This window comes from Canis aureus, chromosome 11 (assembly GCF_053574225.1).
Source record: "Canis aureus isolate CA01 chromosome 11, VMU_Caureus_v.1.0, whole genome shotgun sequence".
NCBI lineage: Eukaryota > Metazoa > Chordata > Mammalia > Carnivora > Canidae > Canis > Canis aureus.
Window position 1 is genome coordinate 45,942,546 of NC_135621.1, and position 17,445 is coordinate 45,959,990.

Sequence of the window (17,445 nt, forward strand, 5' to 3'; positions counted from 1 at the left end):
TCCATGCCTGCGTACACCTTCTTGCCACTTCCTAGACCACCATTCTCCTACTTCACTCACACAGGCATCGTCCAGCCCACTCATGCCCAAATCCAACCTCCCTTTGCTTTTTTCCCTCTCACCTTATGGGTGAAGGGCCCACCTTTGGGCTCCCAAAGCAGCTTGCTCAGCTCCCACCCACCCCTTCCTCACTACCTGATAATCACCTGCGTGCAGACTTTGATGGCACCACCTGGTGAGCTAGACTGTGAGGCTGGGGTGGGACTCTTACCTACAGTACCTACAGTAAGTGTCTAGCACATAGTAGATGCTGAATAAATGGGTGTGGGAAGGAGGGTGGGAGAGAGGTGAAGGCAAGCAGAGAAGCGGGAGATGGGGAAGACAGGAAGAGAGGCTGTTAGGGATTTTCCTAATGTTACATGAGTAGTAAATGTCGCTCTCTATATTCAGTTTCTACTTTTAGAAGTCCATTAACTTGGCCATAAAAATAAATGCTGGTCCCTCATAAAAAAGATATATGGCAACAAACAGGCCTTTAGGATCGGTTGCTGGGTTGTTGTTGTTTTCTTAAATCCCAGGCAAAGTACTTTACCCTTCCTCTGATTATTACTGCTTATTCCAGATGGTTCTTGTTCAAACACTGGCCTTTCTCTGTGGTCCCTCCTTCCCTGCTGCGCCCAGAGGCAGTGGCTGCCTCTGAAGGAGGGGTAGGACCCACTAGTGCCCAGCCACTCCCCCAAGGCCCTTCAGACTTGCTTCCCAAGGTGAGCATGCCCCACCCCCAGGTTCTCCCTCTGCTCAAGGACCATTCTGTTTATTCAGTCATTTCTGAGCTGCTAGGGCCATCTGCTTTCTCCACCAAGTAAGTGATCGAATTCCCTTTGAATGCTGTAAAGGAGTTCCTCTTCTCTCTCTTACTCTCACCAGATCCTGAAGTAGAAACTGCTGAGGAGGCTCCTAGAAGCAACTGAACTGATGGATTTCTGAGCAGAAAATAGGCACTTAATCCCCTGGCTTCCCTGAAGCTGGGGTCATCTTCCTACTGGAAGTGAAGCAGCACAAAGCAATATAAAAATAAATTCAGGCCCTGAACTTGGGATGAGAAAGTCGTCATGAATAAGCCAAAAGAAAGAAAGAATCAGGTGAAGAACATGCAGAGGACCTACAATGAATGAAACATTTCCTTTTCTACTGGGATAATATTTTTCCAGGCATTTGCCACCTGTTTCCACTTTCTTTTCAACCTATCACCTGCCACACCTCTGCGTTCAAGCACTCCGGGCTATTCTGTGCTCAGTGTCTTCAAGGGAAGGATGTGGCTGTCTGAAAGGGGAGCCAGGGCACGGAGCACTTGAGCTGGGGCTAGACTCAGTTGAAATGTGCTAAGTAAAACATGCCCTGTAGATTCCGAAGACAGTATTAAAAAAGAAGTTAATTATTCCATTTAAAATTTTAATTGTATGTTGAAATAAGATTTGTGATATATTGGGTTAAAATATTATTTAAAATAATTTCATCTGCTCTTTTTGCTTTTTTCAATGTGGCTCCTAGGAAACTTTATATTATATATGTGGCTTGTGTTATATTCCACTGGGCAATGCTATCTGAGAGAAAAGGATAAAGGCGAGGACAATGGCGATGTCCGCCATCTGCACGTCTCGAGGATTCTTCTCATAAGCTCAGAACCAGCATTCTTGACTTATGAATGATCATACAAAGTCTTTTACTACTTCCGCATTATTTATATGATACATTTAAGGTTTTATTTAATGCATTTGGGAGCAGTGTAAATGGATAAAATGTTAGATGATGAGAGTTTGAACATATCTAGTTATTTGACAATAATTCTTAATGGAAATAATTTCTTCTTTCCGGTCTTCTGACTGAAAGTTGCATTTTCTTCTAATATAATATGTATATTGTGGATCCTCTGTTTTAACTCTAATTCTCTTAAGTTAGAATAGAGTTTTCCAGTATGGACAAGATGCAACAGACTCCTCTATCTTCACTCCCCCAGCCAAGTGCAACTGTAATCCCTGGAAACAATGCAAGAGGCAAACAAAGGAGAGGTCTGAGAGATGGAAAGAGGATGAACTAAAACAATCTTTTTTTTAAGATTTTATTTATTCCTGAGAGACACAGAGTGAGAGGCAGAGAGAGAAGCAGGCTCCTTGCAGGGAGCCCGATGCAGGACTCAATCCCGGGACTGGGATCACACCCTGAGCCAAAGGCAGACACTCAACTGCTAAGCCACCCGGGCATCCCTAAAACAATCTTAACAAAAAGGAATATCTAACTCTAATATCTAGAGTTAGATATTAACTCTATCTAATATTAAGGTTTACTATGTAGTTATAGTACACAGTGTGGTACTAACAAAGAAGAGTTATTATATAGATTAATGGAACAAAATCGAGAACCCTGAAATAGATCCATACAAATATATTCAACTGATTTTTGACAAAAGTACAAAAGCAATTCAGTAAAGGAAGAATAGTCATATATATATATATATAGCTCCATGCCCACCATGGAGCCCAAGGTGGGATTTCAACTCACAACGTTGAGTTCAAAAGGCACAGGCTGGGCAGCCCTGGTGGCTCAGCGGTTTAGCGCCACGTTCAGCCCAGGGAGTGGTCCTGGAGACCCAGGATTGAGTCCCACGTTGGGCTTCCTGCATGGAGCCTGCTTCTCCCTCTGCCTCTCTCTCTCTCTCTCTCTGTCTCTCAAGATTTTAAAAATCTTAAAAAAAAAAAAAAAAAGGCACAGACTGAGATCAAGAATCTGATGCCTAACCAACTGAGCCACCCAGGCATCCCAGAAGGATAGTTTTTATGGCAAACAGTGTTGTAACAATTAGGTATCCACAGGCAGGGGCACCTGGGCAGCTCAGTTAAGTTAAGCACCTGACTCTTGATTTTGGCTCAGGCCGTGATCCCAGGGTTGTGAGATCAAGCCCCCGGTGGAGCCCTGCATCCAGCCCATGGGGCTCTGAGCTCATTAGGGAATCTACTTGAGATTCTCTCTCTCCCTCTGCCACTCTTTCCCACTCACATGCACTCTCTCACTCTCTTTCTCTCTCTAAAATAAATAAAATCTAAAAAAAAAAAAACAAACCCACAGGCACAACCAAAAATTGAACCTAAACTTCACTCTTTATACAAAAATTAACACAAAGTGGGTTATGACTTATATGTAAAATGAAAAACTAGAAATCTTTCATAATCAAACATTGAAGAAAAAAATATAAGTTTTAAGAGGACAAATTGGATATTATCGAAATTAAAAACCTTTGCTCTGTAAGGATGCTGTTAAGATAAAAAGATAAGCTACAGGGGTGCCTGGGCGGCTCAGTTGGTTAAACGCCTGCCTTCAGGTCAGGTCATGATCTCAGGGTCCTGGGATCAAGCCCTGTGTTCAGCTCCCTGCTCAGTGGGGAACCTACTTCTTCCTCTCTCTCTCTCTCTCCTGCTTATGCTCTCTCTCTCTTTCTCCCGCTCTCAAATAAATAAATAAAATCTTAAAAAAATATATAAGCTACAAGCTGGGAGCAAATATTTGCAAACTATACATCTGACAATGGACTGGTACCTAGAATATATAAAGTCCTCAAAACGTGTGAATAAAATAGACAATAAAATAAAGTTAAAATTTTTAAAAATGGGCTAAAGACAGACATTTCACTGAAGTGAAATTTAAAAAAAAGTTTCAACATTAGCCATCAAGGATTTGCAAATTAAAATCACAGTGATAGGGCAGCCCCGGTGGCGCAGCGGTTTAGCGCCGCCTGCAGCCCAGGGCGTGATCCTGGAGACCCGGGATCGAGTCCCACGTCGGGCTCTCTGCATGGAACCTGCTTCTCCCTCTGCCTATGTCTCTGCCTCTCTCTCTAGCTGTGTCCTTATGAATAAATAAATAAAATCTTTAAAAAAATTAATAAAATAAAATAAAATCACAGTGATATACCACTACACACCTATCGGAACAGCACCCAACACAGGAGCACCTAAATAATGACACGTGTGGGCAAAAATATAGAGAAACTGGGTCACTCATGTATTGTTCGTGGGAATGTCGCTGGAATGGCCACTCTGGAAAACAGTTTGGCAGTTCCTTATGAAACTAAACATGCAACTACCATATGACTCAACACAACAATTGCTCTCTTGAGCATTTATTTCAGATAAATGAAAGCTTGTTTATGCAAAAACCTATACATAAATGCTCATATCAGCTTTATACATAATCGCCAAAACCTGGAAACAGCCTGTCTTTCAATGGGCAAATGGGTGAAAATGGAATGGAATGGAAATGAAGTGAAAATGGAAAATGGAATGCTATTCAGCAAGAAAAATGAATGAACTAGTGATACACACTAAAATTGAATGAATCTGCAGACAATTATACTGAGTAAAAAAAAAAGAATAAAAAAGTTGTATGATATTTATATAACATTTATGTAACGTTTTGAAATGACACAATTTTAGAAATGGATAATGGATTACTACTGACTGCTAGGGGTTAGGAACTCCGGGAAAGGAATGGGAGGGAGGTGGATGTGGTTTTCAAGGGGTAGCAGGAGGGGTCATTGCAAAGATGTCCTATATCTTGACTGGGGTGGTAAATGCACAAACCTACACATAGTGTAGAATCATACAGAACTACATACACATACCCACACAAATCAGTACAAATACAGCTGTCTGAACAAAATTGGCGGATTGCATCAATGTCAAATCTTTGTGAAACTGTAGTGGTGTTTCAATTGGGAGAAACTGGGTAAAGGATACACCGGATCTCTCTGAATTATTTCTTACAAGTGCATGTGAATGTACCCTTTTCTCAGGAAAAAGTTAATACAAAATAATGAGATGCATTTCATTCAATCAGGACACCTTAAAGTACAGGAAATGAGTGAGAACTTTTTGGAAACTGTAACACAAGACTTTCTTAGGAACAAACAAACAGGCGGACAACAACAAAAACCTGGATCTTGATTCAATCTTGCAAAAAACAAGGGAATGAATCCAACGAGGCTTTGTCAACAGACTAATCACATTTAGACAATATTCTGGTTTAGCTCCTGATGTTCTGATTTCTAATGCCTTTTGTACCTTCCTTTGTTAGTGTTTCAGAGGCAGCAACTACAGATATGATACATAAAAAGTTGGTTTGCAAATACCCCATTCTATGAACTTTGGCTAAACATTTTGAAGAAGCTTTAGATACCCCAAAGGAAAACAAATGAATAAACAAAGCACATCATGTTATAATTAAAGCAATTAAATCTCTCCTCCTCTCCCTCAAGAGACAATAAAAACTTTCCCTTTGACAAAGACACTTGCCAATACAGTAAAAAAAAAAAAAAGGGAAAAGAAAAAAAGGTGGGAAAGGTGGTACTTAGGCACGGAAAAAATAACTGCCCCATCTGAACTAAAATGAAACAGAATTATGCAGCCTCCTTGTTATCCACAGAGGAATAATGAAGGGACTCTGAGGGATAGTGTGGTGCCCAATTTCCAATGATTCTTTTAATTCAATAAGGAGGATTATAATAGAAAGACAAAGGCAAACCTTTCTGCTAGATACGCATACTACCCTGTCAGTTATCAGCTTTACCATCATCTCTACCCATCTTCCTCAGAACAATTCCTAATTCAAGAATTTCAAACAGTGCTCAGACTCTTCCCATGACCCAACCTGTAACCCCTTGGCTCTCTCAGTCAACAAGCATTTGCATTTCTTCTCTGTAACACCATGCTGTTAAATTTTATTGGGAGAGATCTTTTATGTAAATTGAGCTGACAACTCAAATGTTCCTCAAATGAACTTTTTCTACAAACACCTGAAGACTCTCTCATGCATAAGTCCTTAATAGTGTGACTAGATGGCACTTTGCCTGTCCCTGAAAATTTAACTTGGTCTCAGTTTTAGAAATGATTTGAAGTCTCTGATTCGCTCTGGAACAACAGTTGTCCCAAATAATTCTATAAGTAAACCCATCAAAATAGAAATTGACTTTTCTAAACCCTACGCATCCTTTAAAGCTCGAACCTAAGGAAGGATTGAGGCCCACCACGAAAGACTTTATGAAGCAGAGGTTCATTATTCTTCACGTCAGCCCTCATAATACTCTAGGTTTGCCTGGTAAAAAGCCTCACGGGCATAGATATTGATTTATGCAAGACTATAGGACTATAGATGAGATCACGATTCCTCTTTTTTCACTGGTCCTCCACCCAAATTCTGTTTTGTCCTCAATACTACTTGAGGCCACCTACTTCACTATGATGGACTTACATTCTTCAGCAACCCATTAGCTCCAGGCAGTCAATATTCCCTTCTCATGAGAAAAGCAACCATACACCTGGACTGTTCTGTCTTGAGGATTTACTGATGCTCCCCTTATGTCTCTCAGATGCTTAATTGGGACCTTGAAGATTTGATATTTCCTTGTAATTCTGTCCACTGTGTTCAACAACAGAACAAAACTTTTGAGATTGATGCTGTGTATGTATTAAAGACCTTAGTTCACAAAAGACAACAGGAAATCACAATTCTGTGACAACAAGAACAAAAAGTTCATTAATTAGGGAATATTGTAAAAATTACAAATAATTCAGAATTTTCCAAGACCAACTACTAGGGATTCTTACGATGACCGTATATGGAAGTCATGGAGCTCCAACATTGAAACCATTCCCATGAGCTGAGCCCTCAGGCCCTGCACTCTTACCTAAGAAGATAAATAAGCCTTCTGAAACCTAGAAAGCTCTGCAACAACCCCCTCCCTTGGGTTGCCTGATTAGCATAAGCCAATTTCCCTTTTTGTTCAATAGAGTCTTCTCAGACAGACCCACATTGCAATAAGACTCCCTCTCCCAATGGAGATCATGTGGACAGGCAAGAAGACAGGAAACAGACAGTAGAGGTGGGGTGGTGGTGGAAAATGAACCAAAAAGACGGTGATGGCAACTGTACAGAGGCTGTTCAAGGAAGGTCACTCTGAAGTGTTGAGCCATGACTGAGGTGGGATTGGGCAGCAGGAGCTGGCCAAACAGAGAGCATTTCAGGCCAAGGGAAGCATGAGGACCCAGAGGCCAAGTCAAGGAGAGGAGCTAAATTTGGCTGCAGAGTGGGAGGCCCACAGCAGATGGACACCCCGTGAGGAAGCAGGACCAGATACCACAGGGTCTTGGATGCCAGGCTAAGAATTTTGCTAAGGACGGGGAGCCAAACTGCACAGACCCTGCTCACTTCCCAAGCCACTGTCCTCACCATTCTCTCCTTTCCTGCTGTCCTTCCCAAATTCCCTCTTGCTTTCTGGGCTTTCTGAGCAGTAGTATCCTCATCCCAGGGCCACTGATAGGCCACCTTCCTCCCTTTTCCTGGTTCTTAAGGGGGGCAACTTCCTAACTTCTGACTCAGCATTTCCCATGCAGGAATTTACAAATAATCCTTACTAAAACTGTGTGCTGAACAGCCTGGACATCAGCTTTCCTTCATAATTACAGTAGCAACTTGCAGAAATGCCCTCCATTTGGTTAAGTGTGACTAGCTTGTGCCTAAAAACAAGGCCAAATTGTGCTTTTAAAAATCCCAGTGACTTTCCCACAGCTTTCTTGGGTTTTTTTATTGTTGGTTTTTAGGATTTTATTTATTCATAAGAGAGAGAGAGGCAGAGACACAGGCAGAGGGAGAAGCAGGCTCTCCGCAAGGAACCTGATGTGGGGCTCGATCCCGGAACCCCGGGATCATGTCCTGAGCCAAAGGCAGAAGCTCAACCACTGAGCCTCCCAGGTGCCCCTCTGGTTTTTTTTTTTTTTTTTTTTTTTTTAGTATCATTCTGTATCTCTGCCTATTTGCTGAACACCTTTGAGACAATAATATCTGAGCTTGGTGCTTTGCTTAGCTGAAACGCACTCTGCCTACTAATAATCATTTCTACCATCACCACCCTTTCACTCAATCTCCTGAATATCAACCATGGTTCCTGGATATAAGGCTCTTCATTTTGGCAATTTGCCACTCTCTCCCTCTGTCAGTAATAAAATGGTGTGTTCAAAACCTAGTCTTCCTTTATGCCTTTTGTTCTCTGAACCCCTCTTCCCCCCATGTGAAAATATTTGATGTCTTGTGTATGTGGTTTAAAAGCCTATGATTATGAATGCTGTTTGCAGTATTGAGCCTCTTGATTGTTTTAATCTCTCCCTGATTAAACTCATATAATGATTAATTCTGCTTGTCTTTTATAATTCCCTTATTTTTATTCTGGTTTCCTCATATCTAAAAAAAAAAAAAAAAAGAAAGAAAGAAAAAGAAAGAAAGAAAGAAAGAAAGAAAGGAAAGAAAAGAAAAGAAAAAACAACAGACCAGAAGCAAAAGGCCTCTCCATTGTTCTGTCTTTAATTGAATATATTTCTGTGACTTTTGCAGCTTTTTAAAATTGTATTAAACACATTGTATTATTTTGAATACGTCAGTACTGCATACTACAACCATCATTCCAATTTATTTTATCCAGTTTCTAAGCCTTTAAAATTAAGGTTTCTTAGTATTTTAGAAATAGGGGAGACGTTGTTTGCTGCAACCCTTTCATTTGACAAACCAGGACTTTGAGGTTCAGAGAAGTTAAACTACTAGTCCCAAATGAAGCAGCTCATTAGTGGCAGAGTCAGATCCAGAAACCAATGCTGTTTCTGCAACAGAACTGCATCTCTATTTAAAGTGCTGTTTGTGTTTGAATACCATCAGTATAAGTCATCATTCTCAGAGCATGTGTATTAATCTTTCTTTCCCTTCAGTATTTGTATTTGGAACACCCACAAAAGGGAAATCTTCCAATAAAATCCAGAAACAGACTCCATCCTTCAAGGTCTCTGCGGGTCCCTGGAGTCGTTAATGATAGAGTGAGTAGTAAAAGTCCCCGGGTTTATTTTCAGTTCTCCCACTGATTTGGCGTATAACTTTGGGCATATTTCCCCCGTGGGCTTTCCTAATGTGTTGGATTCTAGTTATAGACAGATCCTTTGAAAGACCTTGTCTAAGACAATCGCAAAACAAGACATACAGCATCATTTAGGGTATTAAATTCAGGGGAGTATACTTACTTTTAGTCCAGAAATGTGATCCTCATGTCTCTCATCTAGTTCAAAGTGCATTTCTTTTTTTTTTTTTAAGATTTTATTTATTTATTCATGAGAGACAGAGAGAGAGAGAGAGAGAGAGAGAGGCAGAGACACAGGCAGAGGGAGAAGCAGACTCCATGCAGGGAGCCCGATGCAGGACTGGATCCCGGGTCTCCAGGATCACACCCTGGGCTGAAGGCGGCGCTAAACCGCTGAGCCGCCCAGGGATCCCCTCAACCCCTCATTTCTAATCCTCTCCCATCAAGCCCAAGATTCAGGGCAATTTAGAGTGTTCTTTGGGTTTGCTTATTGTACCAGTGAAAGGGGAAAGGAAGGCACTGATAAGTTAGGCCTATGTCCTTAGGCAGCTTTCTCCATTTGGTGGAATCAGCCCCTAGGATCAAGTGTTGCTAAAGCCCTACAATTGGCCTGAGGTCGTGGGAATTGACTCACCACTGGGAAAGTTGATTTGAGAGCTGTGTTGTCCTAAATTCTGGGCTCGTTCTTTGTGATGTCAGTAGACAGAGGTGGACTGTTCTAACTCTCCATGGTAAGTTTGATCAACCTTCCAGACTGGCGAAACACAGATTTTTTTTTTTCAGATCTTATTAATTTATTCATGAGAGATACAGAGAGAGAGGCAGAGACATAGGCAGAGGGAGAGGCAGGGAACCTGATGTGGGACTCAATCCCAGGACCCCGGGATCATGACCTGAGGCAAAGGCAGATGCTCAACCACTGAGTCACCCAAACGTCCCAAAGCACAGATCTTTAATCTTAGTAGGTGCCCCTTAGCTGCAAGTTACTAACACCAATTTAAGTCAGCTCAAGCTGGAAAGAAATCCATTCCAAGGACACACACCTAAGTATTTCTCTCCACCTGTAGCTGCTTTGCTCTGGGAATCTACTGCCAGAATCTGCGAGAATAATAAGCTTCCTGACCTCCGCCTATAAGTTCACTTGGCGCTGATATTCTTAAATGGTATGGCATGCTTTTTTCCAGGCTGGTGCCCGGTGGTGGTGTTCCCAGGCAACTTTGAATAACATACATTGCTTCATGCAAGAGAAGAATTGGGGGGACGGGGAGAAGGCAGAAAGAAAATCTATCACTCAGATAATTAATCTATCTCAGTCAGAAAACACAGGCTCTGAAACATCTAACATAAGGACCAACTGACCTGACCAAACTAGAGAAATAACCATTTGTTAATTTAAAAAAACAAACAAGGGTGCCTGGGTAGTTCAGTTGGTTAAGCATCTGTCTTCTGCTCAGGTTGTGGTCCCAGGGTCCTGAGATGGAACCCAAGTAGAGTTGGGCTCCCTGCTCAGCAGGGAGCCTGCTTCGCCCTCTCCCTCTGCCTGCCCGCTTGTTCTCTCTCTCCCAAACAGCCTGTGTACCCAGATGACATTATTTCAAATAGATAAAATCTTAAAAAAAATAATAAAAATAAACAAGGAGACTTTCTGTTAAATTTGGGGTTAAGCACACAATATTTTCTCTGCCCCTTTTCAAATCTCACAAAAATGACTATACAGGGGTTTTGCTTGGTTTTTTGTTTTTATAAAAGGGACTCAAACACACAAGGAAGAGGAGAATGGGAAAGGAGAGACAGCAACAAATTTGGAAGCTGGAAATCGGAAGGATGCATAGCAATTCATCTGGCCACCCAGGAGAAGCTGAACGTGGAGAGCTATTGGTGAGGCAGCAGGAAAAGCAATCTGAGAAATCTCAGGTGTTCACGGGAAAATAGGGCCGAAGGTGAGAGAGTGGAAACAGGAAGATTGGTTGAAAGTCTGATTCTCTCCTTCTTCCCCGTTCTTCTGGTGTTCAGGCTGAAAACCTACATCATCTTTCACCTTTCACACCCTATTCCCCGTAGGCAATTCATCAACAAATCCTATTGGCTCGATCTTTTTTTTTTTTTAAATATTTTATTTATTTATTCATGAGGGACACACAGAGAGAGAGGCAGAGACATAGGCAGAGGGAGAAGCAGGCTCCATGTAGGGAGCCTGACGTGGGACTTGATCCCAGGTCTCCAGGATCAGGCCCTGGGCCAAAGGTGGTGCTAAACCCCTCAGCCGCCCAGGCTGCCCTTGGCTCAATCTTAAAACCATCTTCAGAGTCTGGCCCTCTCACCACATCCACCACAACCAGCCTAGATCGGGCTGCCATCATCCCTCGCCTGAATCCATCTTCTTCCTCCCCTCTTTTTCTATTGTGTCAGCCAAGACTTTGTCCACAACTCTCCACAGGATTTTTCCAAGTCACTAGTGACCTCCATATGCCAAGTCCAGTGTTCATTTTTGGTCATTTTACTTGAATTATCAGCAGTATGTGACTCAGTCGATCTTTCTTTCATCCTTGAAATACAACCTTACTCCGTTTTTGTTTTTGTTTTTGTTTTGTCTTTCAGAACACTCTTCTCTTTTCCTTCTACCGCACTGACAGCTCATTGTTTTCAGTTTCCTTTAATGGATCCCTATCGCCCTGACAACATCCTAATACCTGTGTTCTAAATCTCAGTCACCAAACATCTCTCTACATACTCATTCCCTGATTGTATCCAGCTGCATGGAATTAAACATCATCCATAAACCAACAACTCCAAAATGTAGATCCCTCAATCCTGACATTTTCCCAGACTCTACAGTTGAATCTAACTGCCCTTTTAACATCCCCATTCGTGTATCTGATGGACATCTTGGACCTAACAGGACTAAAACAGAATTCCTGATTCGCACCCCCGACCCCCGCCCTCCACCCCCTGCTAAAACCTGCTCTGCTTTTGCTCTAACCTTCCTCACATGGAGGTGTCAGGTTTAATCTGATCGGTAGTGAAATGGAATAGAGAGGCCAGGCAAAAGTTGGTGGAAACAGGCTTTTAATGGGACGCGCTCTGGGCGGGTGAGGTTCCAGGTAAGGTTCCAGGTGAGGTTCCGTGGCCCCGCAGGGGAGGGAGAGAGCGTTGGGGGGTGGGGGCGGGGAAGTGGCGCACAGTGGGGGGGAGAGGGGCAAGCGGGCTTTTTAAGGGGGGAGGGGGAAGGGGTTGTGTCTGTCCGGGGTGATAGGTATTAGGCATATTACTGGTGGCATCAGCCTGGGGCAATAACTGCCCATGCCCTTTTATGGGGTCTGGGTAAGTACGGTTCAGGTTTCCTGCATAGGTCCAGTCTCCCCCCCACATGACGTGTCCTCAGGTGGTCTGCTGGTGATGGGAAAGTTCTGAGGTGGGGGCAACAAGGTGGAGAGTCCATGGCCATTTTGATCCCAGTTGATCCCACCAGCCCAACAGAGGCCACAGGAATTACCCTTAAAAGTAAGTCAGATCACACCTTACTCTTCCAGTCAAAACCTTTTAGTGGCTCCATCACACTCGTATGTAGCTCCAGGGCCTGACCTAACTGGCTTTCTGCCACACCCCTAACTTCATCTCCAGCTGGTCCCTCCTTTGTCACTCTGCTCCAGCTTCACTGTCCTTAAATACTAAAGCATATTCCCCCCTCAGAGCCTTTGACCTTGCTGTCCTCTGAACCTGGAATTCCCTTCTCCCTTTTTGGCTTCTTTCCTCACTGCTTCTGGTCTCTGCTCAAGACTTCTTGTCAAAGTGGGCTTTCCTTACCACACTTCTAAATTACACCCACCCTTCCCCAGTCTGCCCTTCTTTCCTGTTTAACTTTCCTCCATAGCACTCCCCACTTCCTGTGTCTTACTGACAGAGCTTTTGCTTCATTTATTGATTACTTTTACCCACTGGGAAGTAAGTGCCACAAGCACCGGAAATTCGCCCAGGTTGCTGACTGCTGCAAGTACTCAGCACCCAGAACAAACTTGGAATGAATCTATAAAAAAGCAGTTAAACCCTTTAGTTGGCCTCCAAGCCTGTGACATCTATTTCCCAACCACAGCATAAGAGAAGAAGTTTGCTCCTGGAAATGCTGATCTGAGAAGCTCTGGATTCAAGGATGCAAAGCAAGTAGAAGGAGGGATATCTTGATGAAAACGGGATTAAATGAAAGTGTATGCATTAGAGGTTGAGAGTCCCAGGTTCCTGCCCACCCCGATCTTGCCTTACAAGACTTTTTTTTTTCTTTTTTTTCTTTTTATTTATTTATTTTTTTTTAAGACTACTCTTGTAGTCTCTGTAGTACAGAGATTTTCAGTCAGGCCTAATCTCCCTTAACTGGACCGAGGATCTCCCTATAGACAAAATAAATCATCCCTCCTAAAAGACCAATAGTCACTGATATTTCTGGGTCCCCAGTCAAGCAGGTAGCTGACCCTCTGATTATCTGGTAAGAAAACTCATCATTCAACAGACCCTTCTAAGATACACAGTTCTTCTAAAGTCTCATGCTTAAACATGAGCAGATAATCATGGTTAGCAAATTTGAGGAAGGTGTCTGTAATGGGCTAAATTTTGTCTCCCCTCAAATTCATATGTTAAATCCCCACCCCCCAATGTGATTTTATTTGAAGATAGGAGTAATTAAGGTCAAATGAAGCCACAGAGGTGGGGCCCTGATCCAATAGAATTGGCATCCTTATAAGAAGAGGAAGAAACACCAAGAATTCATATACACAGGAAGGAGGTTGTGTGAGGATATATAGTAAGAAGGTGGTCATCTGCAAGCCAAAGAGAGAGGCCTTACCAGAATCTAACTCTTTTGACACCCGAATCTTGGGCTTCTAGCTTTCAGAACTGTGAGAAAATAAATTTCTGTTGAGAGCCACCCAGTCTGTGGTATTTTGTTATGGCAGCCTGAGCAAACTAACATAGTGTCTAATGTGAAAGATAACCAAACCGAAAAATGACACAAAAAAAGAGATGACATAAAAGGACATAAGAAGATAATCAAGGAAAGAAGAAAAATTTTGAAGTAGTTACTTTCATTAATATTTATAGAGAGATAAGATCTCTTTAATAAGAACAAAAATGGTATTGTTAAGCAAATGAGGAAACCTAGTAGTACAAAAAGGAGCTCTTAGAAGTGTAAAATATGGTGGATCCCTGGGTGGCTCAGCGGTTTAGTGCCTACCTTTGGCCCAGAGCATGATGCTGGAGTCCTGGAATCGAGTCCCACATCAGGCTCCCTGCATGGAGCCTGCTTCTCCCTCTGTCTCTCTCTCTGTGTCTCTCATGAATAAGGAAAATCTTTTAAAAAAACAAAAAGAAATGTAACAAAAAGAAATGTAAACTACGATAGTATGAAGTTTTTTTCAGCCCACCGCGGTGCCCTGATAGTATGAAGTTTTAAAGTTAGTTAAGATTTAGAAGATAGGGATCCCTGGGTGGCTCAGCGGTTGGGCACCAGCCTTCAGCTCAGGTCGTGATCCTGGAATCCGGGGTCAAGTACCACATTGGTCTCCCTGTGAGGAGCCTGCTTCTCCCTCTGCCTATGTCTCTACCTCTCTCTGTCTGTGTCTCTCATGAATAAATAAATAAATCTTAAAAAAAAAAATGATTTAGAAGATAAAATTGAGGGAACTCCCAGAAAGTAGAACAAATAGAAAACAGAGACCATTTTTTTCCAGCTTTACTGAGGTTTATCAGCAAGTAACATTGTATATATTTAAAGTATACAATAGATGATTTGATGTATATATATGCTTTGTGAAATCATTATTACAATCAACTTAATTTACACTTCCATCACCTTACATAGTTTCCATTTTGTGTGTGTGTGTGTGTGTGTGTGTGTGTGTGGTGAAACAATTAAGATCTACTCACTTAGATCTATATTCATCAGGGATACTGGCCTGTAGTTTTCTTTTCTTATACTGTCCTCGTCTGACTTTGGTATCAGGTAATGGTAGCTTCATAAAATGAGTTTGGAAGTGTTCCCTTCTCTTCAATTCTTTGAAGAGTTTGAGTTTGAGGAGGATTGGTATTAATTCTTCTTTAATTGTTTCATAGAATTCATCAGTAAACCAGTAGGTCTTGGGTTTTTATTTTTTTCCCTTGGGAACTTTTTGATTACTGACTCCAAGAAAAAAAATGAAATGATAGATAATATGATTACAAAAAAAAATTATGGTCATATAAATATATGAGTCACCTTGAATGCTAATTTAAATAGTCATGATAATGTAAACAATAAGCACTGACATAACCAACTTTTATGACATACCTAAATAGAAAATATATGAAGTGGAAAATGTATGTTTGTGTGTATGTCTGTTTGCACATAAATTCTCACTTAAGGCAGCCAGATACATATATTTCATAGTAAGAAATCAGTAGACAATATCTAAAATTGAAAAAGCAAGTATTAGCAACATATACATGCTATTAGAATCATGAAGGTAAATGCCAGCATAAATTGTTACAAAAAATTGACAATGTTGACTTGGAAATCAGAAATTAAGGGGCGGAGAGAAGTTATAAGTTTCAACAAAAATAATATTAAGTTTAAAAATAAGGAAGTTAGGAAACTATGTATTTTTATGCCACTAAAAATTGAAGAATATAAAAATACAAGAGAATATAAATATAAACTATGAGTTATAAATGTATAGCTCATTTGTTTGACAAGGAAATTCCTGTCTTTTGTTGCTAAATTAAAAACAGCATGAATTAAGCTGTCCATTTGAAATAAGACAGGATGATTTCAACATACATGCTACATTAGTAATAATTAGCTATTATCTTTCCATTTAAAATGCCATTGATGACTATTCTTTTAAGTAATCTCTAAGGCCAAAATGAGGTTTGGACTCATAACTCCAAGATCAAGAGTTGCACATTCCATCAACTGACCTAGCCAGGTGCCCCCATTGATGACTATTGATTTCTTCTTTTCATTTCAAATTCCAATTATGCTTTGCTGGTATATATAAAAGCAAATGCCTTTTATATATTGATCTTGTATTCTGTGACCTTGCTATACTCACTTACTTGTCATAGGAGATTTTTTTATAGATTCTCTTTCAGGTTTTCTACATAGACAATTATGTCATCTTTAAATAAAGACAATTTCATTTCCTCCTGTCCAGTCTGCATAATTTTATTTCCTTTTCTTGTCATATTGCATTGGCTAGGACTTCCAGTATGATACTGAGTAATATTATGAGAAAGAATATACTTGCTTTGTTCCTATTCTTAGGAGAAAGAATTCAGTCTCTCACCATTAAGTATAATATAAACTGTAGGTTTTTTATACCCTTCATTAGCTAAAAAACTATTTCTAGCCTAAAAATTTTTTTTTTAATTTTTATTTATTTATGATAGTCATACAGAGAGAGAGGCAGAGACACAGGCAGAGGGAGAAGCAGGCTCCATGCACCAGGAGCCGGACGTGGGATTTGATCCCGGGTCTCCAGGATCGTGCCCTGGGTCAAAGGCAGGCGCCAAACCGCTGCGCCACCCAGGGATCCCCTAGCCTAAAAATTTTTAATATTTTTTCAGCAACTATTGACATAATCATGTGAGTTTTAATAATCCTTAATATGATTAATTACATTGAATGATTTATGAATATTGAACCAGTTTTGCATTCTTAGAGTAAACTCTATTTGGTTGTAATGATCATAGATTTTATATATTGTTGAATTCAATTTGCTAATATTTTAAGGATTTCTGTGTCTCAGTTAATGAGAGACTGTATTTTTCCTTAGCTGTCCCATCTTCAATTGGTTTTGATAATAGAAAAAGGTAGGAAGTATTTCTTTTTTCATTTTCTGAAAGATCCTGGGTAGAATCAATGTTTTTATCTTTGAGTATTTGGTATAATTCACCAGTGAAACCGTGTTGGCCTGGCATTTTTCTTTGTTGGGAAGACTTGATTCAATTTCTTTAGTAGATATAGATTTGGATCTTGAAAAGACTATATCCTTAGGTGAGTTTTGGTAGGTTGTATCTTTCAAAGTATTCATCTTGGCTATCAAAATTGTTTATAATATTACCTTATTCTATTTTTAACGCCCATGGAGAATTAAGCCATTACCAATATCATTCCCGATATTGGTCATTTATGTCTTCTTTTTTCTGGGTTAGCCTGCCTAGAGGCTTATCAATGTTATTAATCTTTTCAAAAGAACCAAATTTTGTTTTTGTTGATTTTCTTGTTTCCCTGTTTTCAATTTCACTGATATTGGCTCTAATTATATTATATCCTTTTTTTCCTGCTGATTTAACTTGTTCTTATTTTTCAACTTTCCTAAGGTAGAAAATCATTGATTTTAGATCTTTTCTCTTTCCTAATATATGTATTTGATATTAAAAATTTCTAAGTACTGCTTTCACTACACCCCACACATTTTGATAAATTGTATTTTCATTTTCAGTTTAGTTCAAAATATTTTTAAATGTTTCTT

The 17,445-nt window shown here is 40.6% G+C and overlaps 2 long non-coding RNA genes across 3 annotated transcripts; one reads left to right on the top strand and one right to left on the bottom strand.

Moving 5' to 3' along the window:
* Positions 1-1,749: 1,749 nt before the first annotated feature.
* LOC144323989 (uncharacterized) lies at positions 1,750-9,627 on the bottom strand. The gene is made up of 3 exons (XR_013389365.1): positions 9,582-9,627; positions 9,111-9,163; positions 1,750-2,036 (listed from the first exon to the last, which is right to left on the bottom strand). It is a non-coding gene; the product is annotated as an uncharacterized LOC144323989 (long non-coding RNA).
* Positions 9,628-9,652: 25 nt separating this feature from the next.
* LOC144323988 (uncharacterized) lies at positions 9,653-12,063 on the top strand. 2 transcript variants are annotated; one of them, XR_013389363.1, is made up of 3 exons: positions 9,653-9,678; positions 10,697-10,887; positions 11,546-12,063. It is a non-coding gene; the product is annotated as an uncharacterized LOC144323988 (long non-coding RNA). The 2 variants fall into 2 exon arrangements; XR_013389364.1 differs by lacking the exon at positions 9,653-9,678 and adding an exon at positions 9,796-10,110.
* The last annotated feature ends 5,382 nt before the right edge of the window (positions 12,064-17,445 follow it).